The 18,509-nt window shown below is 43.5% G+C and overlaps 1 protein-coding gene across 1 annotated transcript in view; it reads right to left on the bottom strand.

Annotated features, from left to right (window-relative positions):
• Positions 1-18,509, bottom strand: part of Fkbp5 (FKBP prolyl isomerase 5) — an 82,349-nt gene that overhangs the window by 54,916 nt on the left and 8,924 nt on the right. The window lies entirely within an intron of this gene.

Genomic DNA, 18,509 nt, shown 5'->3' with positions numbered 1-18,509 from the left:
TTTGACTGGACTCTGGACAACAAGCCCGAAGACTCACACTACCACAAGTGGCTTTTCATGTGGGTGCCAGGGATCTGAATTCAGGTCCTGGTGCTTGCCTAACAAGCACATCACCGACCCAGCCAGATGTGGTCTGTCACCACTCCTTTGCAGTCACAGCTCCCGCCTACCAACCAGAAAGTTTCTGATCTGCTTGCTGTGTAGCTCTGACTACCCTTGAACTCAAATGATTCTCCTGCCTCACCTCTTCACGCAGGGATTGCAGGAGCATCACCATAACTAGTTCCACTGTGTTTTCTTTTACTCATTTTACTTCAGAAAAATTTGCTACATCCAAAGCTACAAAGATTTTCTTCCAGAAATTTCATTAATTTGTGCTTTACATTTAAGTCTATGATCAACTGGGTTTACTTTCTGTAGGGGACACAGAGGTCTTTGTGCTCATAGACATGCAGTAGGGGAACCTGGAATAATAAATAGATAGGGCTGTTCCTTCAAGGGAAGGAATGCAAAACCCATGCCTCCCCTCTGCCCCCCAGAAGGCTGGAACGGAAGTGCTTTCTAGCCTGGTGACCTCCGTGCTATGTGTGTAGCTGAGGACGCCCAGTACTGGACACTCCTCACAAGCTTTCTCAGTCTCAGAACCGAACTTTAGGGAAGGTGTCAGACGTACTTTTCAGAGGCGATGTAGTTACATCTGATCTGTATTTATTTTGTTCCTTAGAGACTTAGGCATGCTTTGTTGTATACAAGGGATTGTGCAGAAGTGCTTAAATTAGCCAAAAATAAACCACTTGGGGCCAGACTCCCCAAGTTTGAACTCATGCCTGCTACTGTGCCACCTTGTGCTGAACGGCCATCTTGTTTCCCGAGGCTGGTTCCACTCTGCTGCCCTCTGCGGGTGGAATTAATCCTTGAGGGTTAAAAATCTACTGCCATTTGAAAAGCACGTATTACTCATATATCAGAATTTGAATGTTTAAAATATGTTCCTGTACCGTTGGCACTTTTTGTCTAACCAGAGTGAAACCACTAGGCATTAGTCATCGGTGACACCTCCGTTCTAGGACGCCCACTACAACTAAATCCTGCTACTAGCAAACACGAAGGAACTTCACAGTTTATGAGATATTGATCATGATCCTGGAGTTTGTTACAATTCAGGGTCAAGCTATAGGATTAATTTATTGTGGAATGATGACATCAAATACTTAAGCAGCAACTTTTAAAAATAAAAAATGGGTTATATACACCTTCCTAAACCTCTACATACCAAGAGTATAATATGAAAAAAAGGATTATTTTCTAAACTACAAAGATCAATTTGCTCCAAGTTTTTATTTGTGAAAAGTTGGGTTTTTTCCTTTTAAAATTTATTTTTGTTTTATGTGCAATTGAATTTGTCTGTAAGTTTATCTGTGTTAGGGCCTAAGGTCTTGGAGTTACAGTTGTGAGCTGCCATGTGGGTGCTGGGAATTGAACCTGGGTCCTTTGGAAGAACAGTCAGTGGTCTTAGCGGCTGAGCCGTCTGCAATCTCCAGCAGTCTTTTTTTTTCTATTAAACAAATTCTAAGGGCCCATTATTTTATGTATGTATTTTGCCTGCATGTATGTCTGCGCAGTGTACAAATGCTTGATGCCTGTCACGGTCAGAAGAGGGGTTCAGATCCCCTGGGACTGTTAGGAGCCACCATGTGGGCTATGTTCTTAAGGGTTATTTGTTTCTTTTTTTGAACAAATCTATTCGTTCAACTTTGACATTGTGGTAATGTTGGCATCACACAATGAGTTAGGAAATATTCTGTCAATTGTTATCTGAGAGTCTGTACAAAACTGATGTTACGGTTCTTAAAACATCTGGAAGATTCTTCAGGGAAACCATGTAAGCCTTAGTTTACCTTGAAGGAATCCAGCCTTTGGCTTGGCTTTCCACAGATGAAGCTCTTCGCAGGCTGTTCACTGCTTCTGAACTAAGCCTTGCTGTCCTGAATCTGCCTACTCATTAGTGAAAGCAACTCAAACATGCTATTTTTTAATCTTCTCTTTGAAATTACATCTTGTATACTTTTGTTACTTTCACGCCCAACTTGCAGTGTGCGTCCTCTCTTCCTCTCCTCAGGCTGGAAGTTCATAGACCATGTTTGTGTTTTCCAAGAGACAACTTTTTACTTCATTGGCTTTCCCTACTGTTTCTGTTTTCTACTTTACTGATTTAAGCTTTATCTTTGATCTGTTTCTTCTACTTACTTTAGCGTTCGTTTTTCTCTACCTATTTTCTTAAAATCTGTTGATAAGTGGTCAGGTTTGTAGTCTCCAAGGATAACTAGAGACCTCTTCAGGGTTTATCCGATTCTGATTCACGTATTTTGAAGTTCTCTTTATAGGTACATAAATATTTCAAACTATTAAATATTTAGGAGTACTGAACCCTTTAACACGAGGTCTTTATTCTTGGTAATCTTGTCTCTTTTTAACATTCATGAGTAGGCATATGTGCATGTGAATGCTGGCAGAAGCCAGAAGAGGGCATCACACCCCCTGTAGCTGGAGGTATGTGTGGGGAGGTGAGCCACCCAAAGTGGGTGCTGGGAACGGGACTCAGGTCTCCTGAATGAACTTAGTCTTACCTACTGAGCCATTTTTTTTCTGGTCCCTATTCTTGGCAATCTTGTTGGTACTAAACTTGAACTGGTGTGAGTCAGGACTATTCCAGCTTCCTTTATATGGTGTTAGCATGGCTCACTTTCCTATCTTATCTGTTTGTATCCCCGCAGTGAGTCGCACACTCACAGTGGAGACTTTAGCCGTCTGGACTCAACGTGACCATGAACACAGTGTTTATCTGATCTATCTTCTAACTGTGCATTTCCTATTAACGACAACTATTTTACATTTTCCCTTTTTTTCTGGCCAAATTCTGAAATTCCTGGCAATTTTTCCCTTAAAAAAAGTTAATATAATCCCTTTTCTCTTAAAACCTACAATGATATAAATACCATGTCCTCATGATAGCTGGTAGCTGACTCCTTTTTCCCAGTTTTTTAAAACTGCCTCTAATTGTACCTGGATAGTCTACACTGCGAAGGCCTCAGTTTTCTAGAGTTTCTCCTGCACTATTTTGTCTGCTAACCCCTTGTTGTGTTACCATGCACACACACTGTAGGTCTCACTCCACCGTTCAAACGGGGTCATGGTTTTCCTATCAGCATTCAACACTCTCAGTCTTCCCTGTATTTTTTTGACAACTGCCTCAGGGTTTAATAATCTCATCATCAGAGGCATTTCTGGGTCTGTTTCTATTGACTAACTTTTCCTGCTTCTCTGCGAGCCTGGAGCTTGTTCAGCAGAGGCCAACTGAATTTGGCCCTGGTGAGAGCCAGGTATTTCTGCATTCCTCTAAATGTGGGACGTTGTACTGGTTAAGTTACCTGGAGACAATCGATCCTTTCCAGGCATGTCCTGGAGCTGTGTTGGGAGGATAAGGAGTCTGTATTCACCCAACACTAAGGCAACTGCTTCTGAGTCCCTCCCTGGTGTCCTGTGCAACACAAGGCTTTCCTAGTTTGGTTAGTAGTAACACAAACATTTCTGTTTGACAAAGTCTTGCTACTGTGTAGCCAAGGCTAGCCTTGGACTCACTTATGCCGTCTGAGTACTGAGAGTACAAGCATTTGCCACCATGTCTGACTCTGAAAAACAGGCTGTTTTGGGTGGCTCTTTCTCTGACTGAGTGATTTCTACACATCTGAGCAGTGCCTATTTGCAGAGCAAATGGAATAAGCACAGTTCTGGAGCACCCTGTGGAGCGCTCTCCTCCTCCAAGGCCATCCGTCTGTCCTCTCTGGACTCAGACAAGAACTCTCCGGGACTAGCGGAACTGCTGCTGGCTTACTGGTGTTTGAAGTTGTCTCATATGTTCTGTCTGGAGCTTTTTGTTTGTTTTGTGACTGTAGCCAGGAGAGTAAATCCAATCTCTGTAACTATATTTTGGTCAGAATCAGAAGCACAAGTCTACAAATTCCACTTTTAAGCCAGAAAAAGACATGGATGGGACCAGTGGGAGTTCAACAGGTACAAAGTGTTGCAGAACAGAACATTTGCTTAACTAAGTAAAAATGTGTTCAACTTGTTTGTGTTGCAGAGTAACTGTTTAATTAAATAAAGATGTGTTACATTTGTTTATGCTGCACTTGTTTGATGATGTAAAGATGTGTTGTTGCTGCACCTTGCCTGCCTAAGGCACCTGGTTGGGCTAATATGAAGCTGAATGCCAACAGCTAGCAGTAGAGGGGCAGACAGGGCTGGCAGGCAGAGAGAATAAGGAAGAGAAAGAATCTAGGCTTAAGAGGGAGATGCCTGGGGCCAGACAGACACAGAGGAAACAGGAAAGTAGGACTTAGAGAATGAAAGGTAAAAAGCCAAGGCAAAACGTAGATGAAAAGACGCAGGTTGCTAGGAGCTAAGAGTTAGCTAGAAAGGAGCATAAGCTAGGGTGAGCATCCCAACCTGATGAGAAGTCTGTGTCGTGATTGGGGGCTGGAGAAAGCCAGCTACAATATAGTCTTATAGAATCAGCAAAGTATGGTTTTCCCACGACACTATGGAAATCTACTACTTTAACTGATAATAAAATCTTCCAAAATGGCAGGTATTATATTCTAAATGCTAATCAAAACTATGACTATGGTGATCTGGATAACTGAAGCATCATTTCATTTTTTTTCCTTTCTTTTTCTGGGTTTTTTTTTCCTCTTTGAGATAAAGTCTCACTACATAGTCCTGGCTGGCACCTTCTCCCTCTGCCTCTCATGCACTAGTGTTACAGGAGCACGCCATCACACCCAGTTGTTTGTTTTGAAACAGGGTTTCTCTGTGTCGCCCTGTCTGTCCTGGAACTCGCTCTGTAGACCAGGCTGGCCTCGAACTCAGAGATCTACCTACTGTTGCCTCCTGAGTGCTGGGATTAAAGGTGTGGACCACTATCACCCCAACACACTAGGTTTTTGATTTTTAATCTATATATGAAATGGTTAAGAACAAAAACTGATTTTTGTATCCCAAAGGAACAATAATAATTGTCAATACTTGAGGTTTAGTCAATAAAGCCATCATAGAAACAGTCCATTGACTACAGGGGCCCGTGCTGCTTCCGTCTGCACTAAGCCACACTGCTGTGACACTTCTGCACTCAACTGCCCACTGTGAGTCGACGGAATCAAAAGTCTTGCTTAAGAATCTGTTTGGATGGGCTGGAGAGATGGCTCAACGGTTAAGAGCATTTGCTGCTGGCTGTTCTTCCAGAGGTCCTGAGTTCAATTCCCAGAAACCACATGGTGACTCACAACCATCTGTAATGAGATCTGGTACCCTCTTTTGGTGCATAGACATACATGCAGAAAAAACACTGTATACATAACAAATAAATCTTTAAAAAAAAAAAAAAAAAAAAGATCTGCTTGACAACCAGGCAGCGGTGGCACATGTTTTAAACCCAACACCTGGGAGGCAGAGGCAAGCAGATCTCTGTGAGTTTGAGGCCAGTCTACAGAACAAGTTCCAGGAAAGTCAGGGGTACACAGAAAAACCCCGTACTCCCCACAAAAACAAAACAAAACCAAAAGAAGAATTTGTTTGACAACAGAAGAGCTATATGAACTTGAACAAGTCATGTAACAACTCTGAGCTTCAGCTTCCCACTTAAAACAAGGGTTAACATTACTGGAATTTGGAGCATAGCTCAGCTGTCCTCAACTCTGGGAGTTGGGTTCTGGGAATGGACCTATCGCACTGAGAGCTGCAGGGTGGGGCACAGTGAACGTCCGGCCTCAGCAGCAGCTCTGGGACCCTCCTTCTAGTTTGCTTTACTTTCTTAGGTTTCCACAAACACAAACATGAATCTGGTATGGTAGCTCACACAGGTAACCCCAGAACTCAGGAGGCTGAGGCAGTAGGATCAGTTTAAGGACATCCTCAGCCACATACTGGGTCTGAGACTCAAAGGTTAGCTTTTGAGAGACCCCACCTGGAAAAACAAAACAACAAAGCAAGTATTATGTTTAAATATACCTCACCAAGCTGCGTCTCAAGAAAGGGTCGACTAGGGGCTCAAGGGACGGCTCAGCAGTCAAAAGGGCTTACTGCTCTTCCAGAGGATCCAAGTTGGGTTCCCAGCACCCACTCGAGCTCACAACACCTGCACCCCAGCTCCAGGGACCCAATGTCCTCTTCTGGATTCCAAGGACTTGCACTCACGGAGCATCATTCACACAGACACAGACGTACACACAAATAAAAACATGGGTGGATACACTAACTTCTGCTTTCAGTTTTTTTTTTAAAGATTTATTTATTTATTACATATACAGTGTTCTGCTTGCATGTATACTTGCTGACCAGAAGAGGGTACCAGATCTCATTACAGATGGTTGTGAGCCACCATGTGGTTGCTGGGAATTGAACTCAGGACCTCTGGAAGAGCAATCAGTGCTCCCAACCTCTGAGCCATCTCTCCAGCCCCCTGCTTTCAGTTTTATGAAAGAATGGGGGTTACTATGTCATCAACATTCCAGTTATTTGTTCACTCATTTTTGCAACTTGAAAACCAAGAGCTGTCTAATTATTCTTTGGCTCTAAACAACACGCATAGGAACCGAGCAGGAAGGGTACAGAAACTCTACGCAATGAGCTACAGAGGAAATTAAAGCAAACCATTTGAGGGTTTTCTGTGCGGCAGAGAGCACAGCTTAAGGTCCCCACAATGAGGCAGTCAGGAGGGAAAGCATGGCAAGCAGGGCTGGAGATGGGACTGAAGAATAGCTCTCAACCAGCAAGGGCGTGGTGGGGGTGCAATTAGGGCGGGCAGGGAAGACAGCACAGCCCAAGACTGTGGCTAGCACAGAAAGTGACTGCGGAGGGCATGGCCAGCCAACAAAAATGCTGAAGACCCTCTAAACCAAGCCAGTGACCGCAGCAGGTGGGGGAGGGCTTCCTGCAGGGCCAGCAGCACGCAGGAAGAAGCAAAGACATGAATCACCATGACCTATCCAGGAACTGCTTGTGATCCAATTTGGCTAAAGTGAAGGGTACATGTGGGAAAGACGCAGACAACGCTAAATAAATAGCAGAGGCTTGACTGAAGGACCTTGTGTACCAGAGCACACCATTTGAACTTTACTCCAAAGGAAATGGGAACTGAGCGTTTTTAAGGACAGTGACAACCAGACTGGCTTAAAACAACTTACTCTGGCAACCCGCCAGTGGCTTCCCATCACAGACAGCCCTCCACATGGATCACAGGCCATCTGAGAGAATGCTTCATTCCCACCTCTCTCACTCGGTTTGAGCTGCTCTGGCAAACATCCTACTCCCGGCTCCCTCTCTCCAGGGCTCTGCACCTGCTGGTCCCTCTACTAGGACTTCACAGTACACACTCCCATCTTCCCATCCGGTCTCTACACTGCTGTCTCACCTCGGAGGAGCACAGGGTCCACGGAGAGGCTCTCAATGACCAGATGCTGGAACTGTTTCCATACAGGGAACTGAGGAACAGTGTGACTGAAGAATGAACGATTACTAGTAAAGAGCAGAGTCCTCAATCCATCCATAAAAAGAAAGCTGCATATCCACCAGAAAATAACGCTTTACATTCCTAGTGAGAATGCAGGCTGGCACTGTTTTTAAGGGCAAATTTGCCAATATCTACAAAAAGTTTAATATCCTTTGTTGGGACCATTTGGAGTCCTGGCCTCCAGCTGCTCTTCCCTGCTAGAGATCTTTACTTTCCTTCTGATTTGAGTTACTGAAAGCTGTGTCAAAGTTGTTTACCAGCTCTGCTTCACGAGCGCGTGTTGCCTTGGCCTCGAGGATCAGAGGATGAGGTTTTCACCTGTTGGCCCACCTGACTGTGTTGGGTATCTAAGCCTCTCTGGTGCTACTGAATAGGGGGCTTCTTTCCAGTGACTAGAGGTCCGTGTCTCTGTCTCAACCTCCAGCCCTTTGCCCGAAGCTTGCGAACTGTATGGTAGCGCAGAGAGCGCAGACAATCCTTTAGCCCAATGACATCATGTCCAGAAACGTGACTGCAGGTATTCTCAGAAACAAGTATCTAGTGGAAGGCTACACACAGCACTTCTGACCGACGCAACAAAGGCATTTCTGTGTACATGTGCATGGGTGGATGCGCGTGTCTATGAATATGGAGGCCAGAGGTGAATGCTGGGTGCATTTCTCAGTCACTTTTGACATCGCTCACTAAACATGGATATAGCATGAATTCTGTTAGGCTGGCTGGCCACCAAGCACCAGGGGTCTGTCTTTCTCTACTTTCCCAGGGCTAGAATTATAGACACACACCATACACTTGGGTTTTCACAAGGATGCCGGGGAACCCAACGCAGGTTCCCATGCTTACATGGCAAGCATTTTACTGAGTCATCTCCTCAGCCATAGGGAAATAATTATTAATGGACTATTACTAAAAATCTCAACAATAAAATACTGTGCAGCAGTTAAAAATAAGTTATATAGAAATTAGTGTGTATGTAGAGATATTTAAGAATGACATAAGTGAGAAAAGCAGTTCATGGAACAGAACCTAACTGTTCTAAGGGTCAAGGGTCAGTGATAAAGTATTTATTGAACATACACAAGACCTTTGGTTTGGTCTCGACGACCACAGAATAATATATGTGTGCATAAAATCACACATGTGGAGTGGGGTTCGGTGGGGGCATACCACTTGGGAGGCAGAGGATGGTAGATCTCTGTGACTGGCCAGGTAGTCTACAGTGTAAGCTCCCAGGCAGCCAAGGCTACATAGTAAAACCCTGTCTAAAAAACAACAAAAAAAACATATGTATTTTTAAGTGCAGGAAAGCATCTAAGAAATGCACAGAACCATTCTGAATCACAGGACTCAGTGGGGAAAAGAATTTCTCACTTTGTTTTTTGTGAGTGAGCATTTATATCTTTAAAAGTCAACCGTTATAAATAAATTAAAAAAAAAATAAGGGTTGGAAAGATGACTCAGAGGTTAAGAGCACTTGTTGCTCTTCCAGGGGACCAGGGTTCAATTCTCAGCACCCACATGGCAGCTCACAATTGTCTGTAACTCCAGAATCCAACACCATTACACAGACATACATGCAGGCAAATCACCAATGCATATAAAATTAAAAATAAATAATTTTTTTTAAAAAAATGTTTAAAAAGGTTGAGTATAGAGAGACACTTGAGAGGAGCATAACAGGTCTTGATGCCCCACTGACCCACAGTTCAGGAAACGTGAGCTTCTGCAAGTGCTCAATCAGAAAGTCACTGTCCACTAACAACTATTCCCAGACACTCGCTCCGTGTGAGCAAGATGAAGAGGAAGCAACTAGTGTGTGTGTGTGTGTGTGAGGGAGGCTTCTGGTCCCCATTTCTCTACCTCCCCTTTTAAGAACCTCTGGTGGTAAGTTTGTATTCTCATTCTATCTTATGTTTAGAGCTCCTACTAAAATAAACATTATCTAGCAGAATCAGTACACTAAACAGAGATAAAAGATTAGTTTTTTTAAAAAAATATTTATGAGGGCTGGAGAGATGGCTCAGAGGTTAAGGACACTGACTGTTCTTCCAGAGGTCCTGAGTTCAATTCCCAGCAACCACATGGTGGCTCACAACCATCTGTAATGAGATCTGGTGCCCTTTTCTGGCATGCAGACATACATGGAGGAACACTGTATTGTATATGTAATAAATAAAATCTTTTTTAAAAATCATGTATTTCGGTGTTTTGTCTGCAAGTCCATCTATCTGCATAACTGAAGCGAGCACCGGACCCCATGAGACTACGGTTATAGAAGCTGTGCGCCACATGTAGGTGCTAGGAATTAAATTTAGGACCTATGTTAAAACAGACAGTGCTCTTAATCCTGAGATTTATAGATTTTCATCTGTTTCCTCCATAAATAATTTTCCACCCTCTGATTCTTTTAACAGTCTTCCTCCCGAGTGCTGAGGTTAGAAGTATGAGCTTTCGTGCTTGGCTTCAAATGCTGTTCTTGAAGAGAAGCTGCCACTGCAACGGGAAGTCAATTCCACCTAAGTCCAACCCATTCCCACTACACCAGCGCCCTGTCAGCCCAGGGCTCATGCCCTCTCTGCTAAGAACATTCTAGAACCTTCCCCGACAAGCACAGCACTGCTTCTCATCTCCTAGACCAATCTTTCCTATCTATTCAGGGCCTTCAGCCCTCTTGGGCACCACAGTACTTCAGGGATAAACATAAATAACCTTAACAGTTAACAACAAACCAAACTCAGTCCTGACAGAAGATCAGCTTCACCTGAACTTCCAACACAGCTCAAGGTCCTCAAAAGACCTCGGGAAGACGAAGCTCACTTAATGTAACCTCTCAGCATTTTGTGACTGACTTCACAATCCACCACTTTTGTTAAAATGTACAACACTGAGACAGGTGTGGCAGTACACGCCTAGAATTCCAGGACTCCGAGGAAGAGGCAGGAGAACCAAGAGTTCCAGGCCAACCTGGGTTACTTAGCTATACTTTGCCTTAAAAGCAACAGAATTATGCATGTGCATGCACACATAACAACAAACAAGCAATATTAGAAATTTCCCCTTTAAAACCAGGCGGTGGTGCACACCTTTAATCCCAGCAATTGAGAGGCAGAGGAGGCAGATCTCTGAGTTCAAGGTCAGCCTGGTCTACAGAGCGATTTCCAAGACAGCCAGAGCTACCCTGTCTCAAGAAAGAAAAAAAGGTTACATCCAGAAATTACAAGTCTATCCAATATACACAATAACTGTATCAGCTCTAAGCAAACTGATTTTTTATAACTTCAAAAATAAAGACTCCTTCCAGTCATGGTAGTGTACACCTTTATCCCAAGACAAAGGAGGCAGAGGAAGGCAAACCTCTATGAGTTTGCGGCCACCCTGGTCTATGTAGTAAGTTTCACGACAGCTAGGGCTGTGTAGAGAGACCCTCCATCAAAAAAAAAAAAAAAAAAAAAAAATCCTATATTCTTTGTGTGTCTCCTACAATACCACAATAATTAGAAAACATCTGGGCAACAGCTAACTTTGATAATAATTTTCTTAACACTGAGAAAACTATTAAATATATTAATAAATTAGAGAAGAGTAAAATTAAGCATAAGAAAATATAACTTGACCATCAGGGCTGGCTATGAGTAGAAATGAACATCTAATAAGATAAGCCTCCCTTTCATTAGAACCAAATTAAAGACAAAGCATCCTTGACCAGCTCACGGATGCCGGCTGTGCTGCTTCCTGAGGGACTGAGGGGAGCACGTGTCATCTGCCGTTTCCTCTCGAATTGCACAACATCTCCTCCACAGGCTAAGGCTGCATCTAGCATCATGTCTAAGCATCCGGGGTACTGTCGTCAGAATCCCCAACAGCCACCTCTAGAGACTTTGATACAAGCTGCAGTCTTGGAGTGGCCAGACTATAGATTCCCTCCATACAGTCCAGACACAATGCAGTTCCTGAACCTTAGCTTTCAGCTTTCAGCTTCCTGCTCGCCAACGGCGTCAGCCCCAGCAATACATAAACACACACCAATCACAGCAGTGGACATGAACTGAGTCTGACCAAACATAAGTCACTACAGCAGTGAAGACAGCAACAGCGAAAACTTAACAATGTACGCGGGAAAGAGAAAGTGCATTCCCTGTGTATGAATTCAGCTCCTTTATAACCCAGGGTTTTTCTGGGTTTTTCTCTACTGAAAAACTGATAAGCTTCTTTATCAGACAACAGCCATGAAACTCATCCTGTTTCCTTTTTTCACTTGCCTGCCAGGAAGCTTGGAGCTAAATTTAATGATCAAGCACAAGCACTCTCTGGCCTTAGAACGCTGGTGTACATTTTTCTTCTTTTCCAGTCTCTCATCCTGTTCATTATTTCTCAAGTAATTTATGTTCATTTTCCTTTGCTTTTAATGATCCTTACCTTTTTTTGTTTTAAATTATCAACTCTCTTTCATATAAATTACAAATTATAGAGAAACTAAGTCATGGCCTAAAAGTTATCTCCAAATCACTGTGTATCTATTAACCCATTTTATCCAGAATACAGGCTCTAAAATGAATCTTTACTTTTGTCTTTCAAAGGTATTCTTCCATATAATTATGATTGACTTTTAAAAAAGCCAATGACACTTAGAAGGAAAGAATAAAATGAGATAAAAATCAAAACCTAGAGGGACGGTGGTGACGCACACCTTTAATCCCAGCACTCGGGAGGCAGAGGCAGGCGGATCTCTGTGAGTCTGAGGCCAGCCTGGTCTACAGAGCAAGTTCCATAGCTACTGAGAACCCTGTCTCAAAAAACCAGGAAAGAATCAAAACCTAAGCTGCTAAATTTGGGGCCCTAAATTAGAATTACAAAACTACTAAATCTAATTAATCTGGCAATGCCAAATAATTGTTTAAAAAAGTCACCTCAAGGGGGCTGGGGAGATGGCTCAGTGGTTAAGAGCACTGACTGCTCTTCCAGAGGACCTGTCTTCAATTCCCAGCACCTACATGGCAGCTCACAACTGTCTGAAGATCCAGTTCCAGGGGATCTGACACCTTCATACCAATGCACATAAAATAAAAGTTAAATAAACTATAAGAAATGTTTAAAAAAAAGTCACCTCAAATTCTCTAGGATATCATGAGCATTCTTAGATCAAAAGAGACACTATGCATGAAAATATTAAAATGGTTTGAGACTGAGCTGGGGAGATGGCTCAGCAGTTAAGAACACTGGCTGCTCTTCTAGAGGACCCAGGTTCAATTCCCAGTACCAAACAGCACCTCACAACTGTCTGTATAACTCCAGTTTCAGGACTTGACACCTTCACACAGATACACATGCAGGCAAAACACCAAGATAAAAATAAACCTTGAAAAAGAAAAAAAAAATCATCTGTAAAAACACTACTTGAGCACTAAGAGGAATACCATTCACACTGGTTCAGAGACTGTACGCACACATCCACAAAGACCAGTGTACGACAGTGCTGGGGGGGGGGTTAAAAGTGAAACACACAAAAACCAGATGAAACAACTCAAACTAAGACATCTGGCAAAAATGCTGTGAGTTAAATAAAGAAGTTCTAGAATACGGCCATATTAAAAATGGTACAAAGTCTGTGAGTTCGAGACCAGCCTGGTCTACAAGAGCTAGTTCCAGAACAGGCTCCAAAAGCTACAGAGAAACCCTGTCTCAAAAAACCAAAACAAACAAACAAACAAACAAAAAAGGTACTTAACATAACCCAGTAGTCTGTAAAAATCCACAGGAAGCCTGGTGCAGTGGCACACGACTTTGGTGGAGACAGAAGCAGGCGAATCTCTGAGTTCGAGGACAGCCTGGTCTATTTAGTGAGGTCCAGGACAGCCACGGCTACAGAAACTCTGTCTTAAGAACAGAACAAGAAAGAACAGACAGGAGCCTCAGTTTCCGGCTCAGTGGAAAAGCACTTGGTTAGCATATGAAAGCCCTGGGACCAACTCTCCAAATCAAAAAAGAAAAAAAAAAGGCCACGTACGCAGCAGAGGCAGGTGGTTCTCTGAGTTCAAGACCAGGCTGGTCTTCAGAGAGAGGTTCAGGACAGTCAGGGCTACAAAGAGAAACCCTGTCTCTAAAGATCCTCTCAAAAATCAAATTTCTCTTTCTCTTTCAAGGTATAAGAAACTCGGGATTAATACCCAAATAAATCAAATTATTTTAAAAACATCTTACGAATTAAGCTAACAAAACAAAAAAAAAAAGAATTAAGCTAACAAAAATTGCTACTATGTAAGTTTAGAAGGAAAGCTAGCAACCATCTATATATACCTTAGCAGACTTTTTTTCAAATAAAATACTTTAGGGCTGGGAAAGTGGGATGTGGCTCAAAGGCCATATTCAAGCTCTAGTATCAAAAAGAAAAAACAAAAGAAAAAGAAAAAACAGAATTCTCTCTCTCTCTCTCTCTCTCTCTCTCACACACACACACACACACACACACACACACACCCACCATGCACACATACCCTTCAAAAGAACCCAAATCTGCTCTGGTGAGATGACTCAGCAGTAAAACACTGAGTTCAATGCTCAGGATCCACATGTGGAAAGAGAACCAAGTCAACTCACACCATTGTCCCCGGCCTCTGTGCTGCCCATCCCCAATTATAATAAACTAGAAAAAGTTTAAATTGAATTTGGAAGCTTTTTTTTCTTCTCTTGTGATAGAATTTTTTTTTAAAAAAAAAAAGGTATCATAAAAGGGAAATCTAATAAAAGTCACAGATCAGGAAGAAGCGGGGAAAATCCTCTAATCCCTTCAGAAAAGGAAGTGAAGAATAAGAAAAGCAAAAATGGTCAATCAATAAATGATCTGATGCACACCACTGAATACACGGGAAAGACTGAATACAGACACGAGTAGGTTATACAATTCGATCTCAGAGTGGTTAAAAATGACAAAGAAAAATCAGTATTTCAGTAAAACTGAATCTAGTCCAGCAGCCTGCTTCTTTTGGAAGAATGGAAAAGTCTACAGAAGTCTGGGGTATCTCTGTGACTCAGGCCATTTTCTCTTTAATCGTGGGAAAGAATATAGAACATAAAACAATTGCCAGTTGTGAAATGATTTCATGGTAAAATTATGCTGATAGTGACTAAGAAGTATTGTTTGCGGGAACAGTGTCTCACAGAGGCTACAACAATCCATTTCCAGGGAAGGAATTGATACGACAGGGACTCGGGCCTGGGATCTGGCATCACACTCTGTGAAACGGAAGGGATTATTAGTGAGTAACTGGTGTGGCAAGAACCTTATCAGAGAAGAAAGCAAGGCTTAAGTAAGGTCCTTGTCATTCTGCCTGGCTGGTGCTAAAACGGCTGAGGGGAGCTCAGAGGTGGTCATCTAACAGCGGCCCCTCACCACTGCCACCTGACTGAAGCTGTAAGGGAATCTGCTCTATTGTGACTAAAACAAAGGTTTCCTTTAAAAAAAAAAAAAGAAAAAAGAAAAAGAAGAAAGACAGAAAGAATACTGATGCTTAAAGCACTCATAACTGACAACTTTAAAGATTAAAGAGGAGGTTTTTTTCCTTAAAGCTGACTTTGTAGCAATTCCCGAAAGCAGTCCTCTGACCTCCACAAGTGAGTCACAACGTAAGCACATGCACATCACCCACACAAAATACATGTGCAGTTTTAAATAGAGAACAGTAGTGCTCAGCGGAGAACCCAACCATGACCGTCCCATAACAGGGTGAATTACTACTGTTCTCTTCCTGATAGAAAAGCACTTTTATCTTGGTTTTGAGAATCGGCAGTAGAATTAGTACTGGTATAATTCCACCCAGACGCTGAGTAACACAGCAATGACAGGAACACCAGCCCTTCTTCAGGCGGGAGAGCCAGAACCTGCAGGGTAATCAGCTGTGGATCTTGAACTTTCAACTACCTCCTCCGCAGCTCAGTTTCCACACCTGTAAACAAAGCAGCTGGATGGAGAATGCCTTCCTCCCTTCTCTCTCCCCTTCTGCCTGTTCCTTCCACCCTGGGGCTTTGTTATTTAGAATCTAGGCTGACTAGAGGGCAGGGAGAAACCAGTCATAGAAACCCACCAAACTCTGCCAGGTGGTGGTGGTGCACACCTCAGATGCCAATATTAGGGAGGCAGAGGCAGGTGAATCTCTGTGAGTTTGAGACCAGCCTGGTCTACAAAGTGAGTTCTAGGACAGCCAGGGCTGTTACAAAGAGATACCCTGTCTTGAAAAACCAAAACCAAACAAACAAACAAAAACCAACAACGCCAAAAAATACCAAACTTTAACAACAAAGACTAATGATTATTTAAACAACTAAAAATATAAAGCCAAAAATAAATTGACAAATTAAATAGGCATAATAGTTCACAATAAACAGCTATTAGCTATTAGTTAAAATTAGTTTTAAAGTTTTGGGGTTTGGTTTTGTTTGTTTTTGAGACTGGGTCTCATAATGTAGCCCTGGCTATGTAGATCTCAAACTCAGAGAGCTGCCTGCTGCCACCTCTTCAGCACTGGAGTTAAGGTATGGCACACACCAGGCACAGGCCTGCTTATATGCATGTGTGCCTGCATCTGTGTCTGTGAGCGCCTGCGGAAGCCAGAAGATGCCACTCGAGCTCCTGTGACTCAGCGGTTGTGAACTGCTATGTGGCTGCTGGGAATCAAAGGGAGCCTCTGCAGGAGCAACAAGTGTCCTTAACCACTGACTTTTTTTCCCCAAGAATGGCAGCAAGAAATGTCAGGTGCAGATTCAGAAGTGATCTAGAACACTCAAGATCCTTCGACAGAATGCAAGTCATCTTCTCCCATATTACTTACTGGCTCTGCCGTGATAAAATATCTGACAAAGAGAAGGAGAAAGGGCTTATTTTGCTCCAAGTTCAAGGCTGCAGCCCGCCTGGTCAGCATGGCAGCAGCGTGAGGCAGTCAGGGGGCAGAGAGGCGTGGTGCTGACCCTCGCTGCCTTTCTCCTTTACCAGCCTAAGACCCAGCCTGTGGAATGTGCTGCTCACCCACTGGCCTAGTCTGGACGGTCCCTGCATGCACGCCCAGAGCTTTGCTCCCTAGCTAGACTGTTCCCCAGCAGGTTGTCACTCTGAACGCTGCACCAACGCAAACAAATCTAGGGCACCTCTCCCTCCTTCAGGGTTCTGACGTGCATCTTCCCTCGCTCTAATGACGCTGGAGACACTGTTCCAAGCATCTTAACAGGATGAACTCGGCTAATTCTCTGTGATCCCGGGGTGGAGGTTAGGAAACCTACTAGCAGAGCAAGGATTCAGCCTGCCAACTTGCTAACTAGTCCTTCAACGTTCGGTCACCTTCTTTAAGTTCCCATCTGCCTGGCAGTTATCCATGCCTCTTTACCTCTTCAGAAATTTGCCAGTTACCATGGGATCTGGACTGCTATTTATCTTTGTGCCTATGTTCTCTTTTCTGAAAGGACAGTGTTTTGTTTCCTAACACTGCTAAGAACACAATGAGACCTAAAATATCTGAGTACAGCGGTGCTTGTTAGTTAATGAAAGCTGCTCAAGTATAGAAGTGTTCCTGAAGGCACAGACCCCGGACCTGCGGACGCTACATCTGTTGTTTCTAGAAGCGCCTCCAGCTAAGCGGCTCGTCTTGACACTCTATCTTACAGATAAAGAAACTGAGCTGAGGGAAACTAATATTTCATCCAATGTCTTGTCTCACTGCAAGATGGTAGTAATGAGACTCAGATCCCAGCAGTACAATCAAGAGACTAGCTGGGGCAGGGTCTGGCTCGGGTTGCTTGTCTATTATGCATGAAGTCTTAAGCTTTGTCCCTGCACCACATAAGATTGAACATGGTAACACATACCTGCAATCCCAACACTTGGGAGGTAGAAGCAGGAGGATCAGAAGTTCAGCTATACAGTGAGTTCAAGTTCAGCCTTGGCTACATGAGATGTCTCAAAAGAAAAAAATTGTGTGTAACATTGCATAGCAATCACGGAACACCGTGAAGAAATTCACTGTGAAAGCAGCACTTTGAAATGCTGGAGAGTAAAAATCAAGAGGTACAAAGACTGCTTCCAACAAGCTCATAGTCCATCAAGACTCCAGGACCTGAAGGGCATGAGGTGTATACTATAAATTGTAACCCAAACTTGGAGTGTGGAAAGTCCCTATGGCAGAGTCCCCATGATTTTAGTTCAGATACAAACTCATCTAGGCCTTATGAGTTCTAGGGCTGGACGTTTAGCTCAGTGGTAGAGCACTTAATGAGCACACATGAAGGCCAGAGCATAATCTCCATTTGAGTTAAGGATGCTCACCAAAGACAGCTTTTCAAAGCACCCTGGAGATTTGAGCCGGAGGACCAAGAATTTGCAGACATCTCGGGCTAAAGTGGGAGATCCCAGCTCCAAAAGTAAGCAAGCAAGGTGAGCAACGACAACAGCACCAGCAGAACCCAGGACGTGCTGCCTACACCACAAGGCTGACTAAAGCCGTCTCTGGCCCATGTACTGCCTTCATGTCTTACATGTCTGACGCTCTCGACAGACAGGGGTGATCTGCTTTATCCAGTTACTCCATCTAGGACAAGCATAGTGGAAAATGAAAGGGAAAGATGAAAAAGAGGCATTGAAGCCAAAGCGTGGTGGCGCATGCCTTTAATCCCAGCACTCGGGAGGCGAGGCAGGTGGATCTCTGTGAGTTCAAGACCAGTCTAGTCTACAGAGCGAATTCCAGGACAGCCAGGGCTACACAGTGAAACTCTGTCTCAAAAAAAAAAAGTATAAGCCGGGCGGCGGTGGCGCACGCCTTTAATCCCAGCACTCGGGAGGCAGAGGCAGGCGGATCTCTGTGAGTTCGAGACCAGCCTGGTCTACAAGAGCTAGTTCCAGGACAGGCTCCAAAGCTACAGAGAAACCCTGTCTCGAAAAACCAAAAAAAAAAAAAAAAAAAAA

Source organism: Arvicola amphibius, chromosome 9 (genome assembly GCF_903992535.2).
Source record: "Arvicola amphibius chromosome 9, mArvAmp1.2, whole genome shotgun sequence".
NCBI lineage: Eukaryota > Metazoa > Chordata > Mammalia > Rodentia > Cricetidae > Arvicola > Arvicola amphibius.
This window is presented reverse-complemented; position numbering and strand designations above follow the sequence as displayed.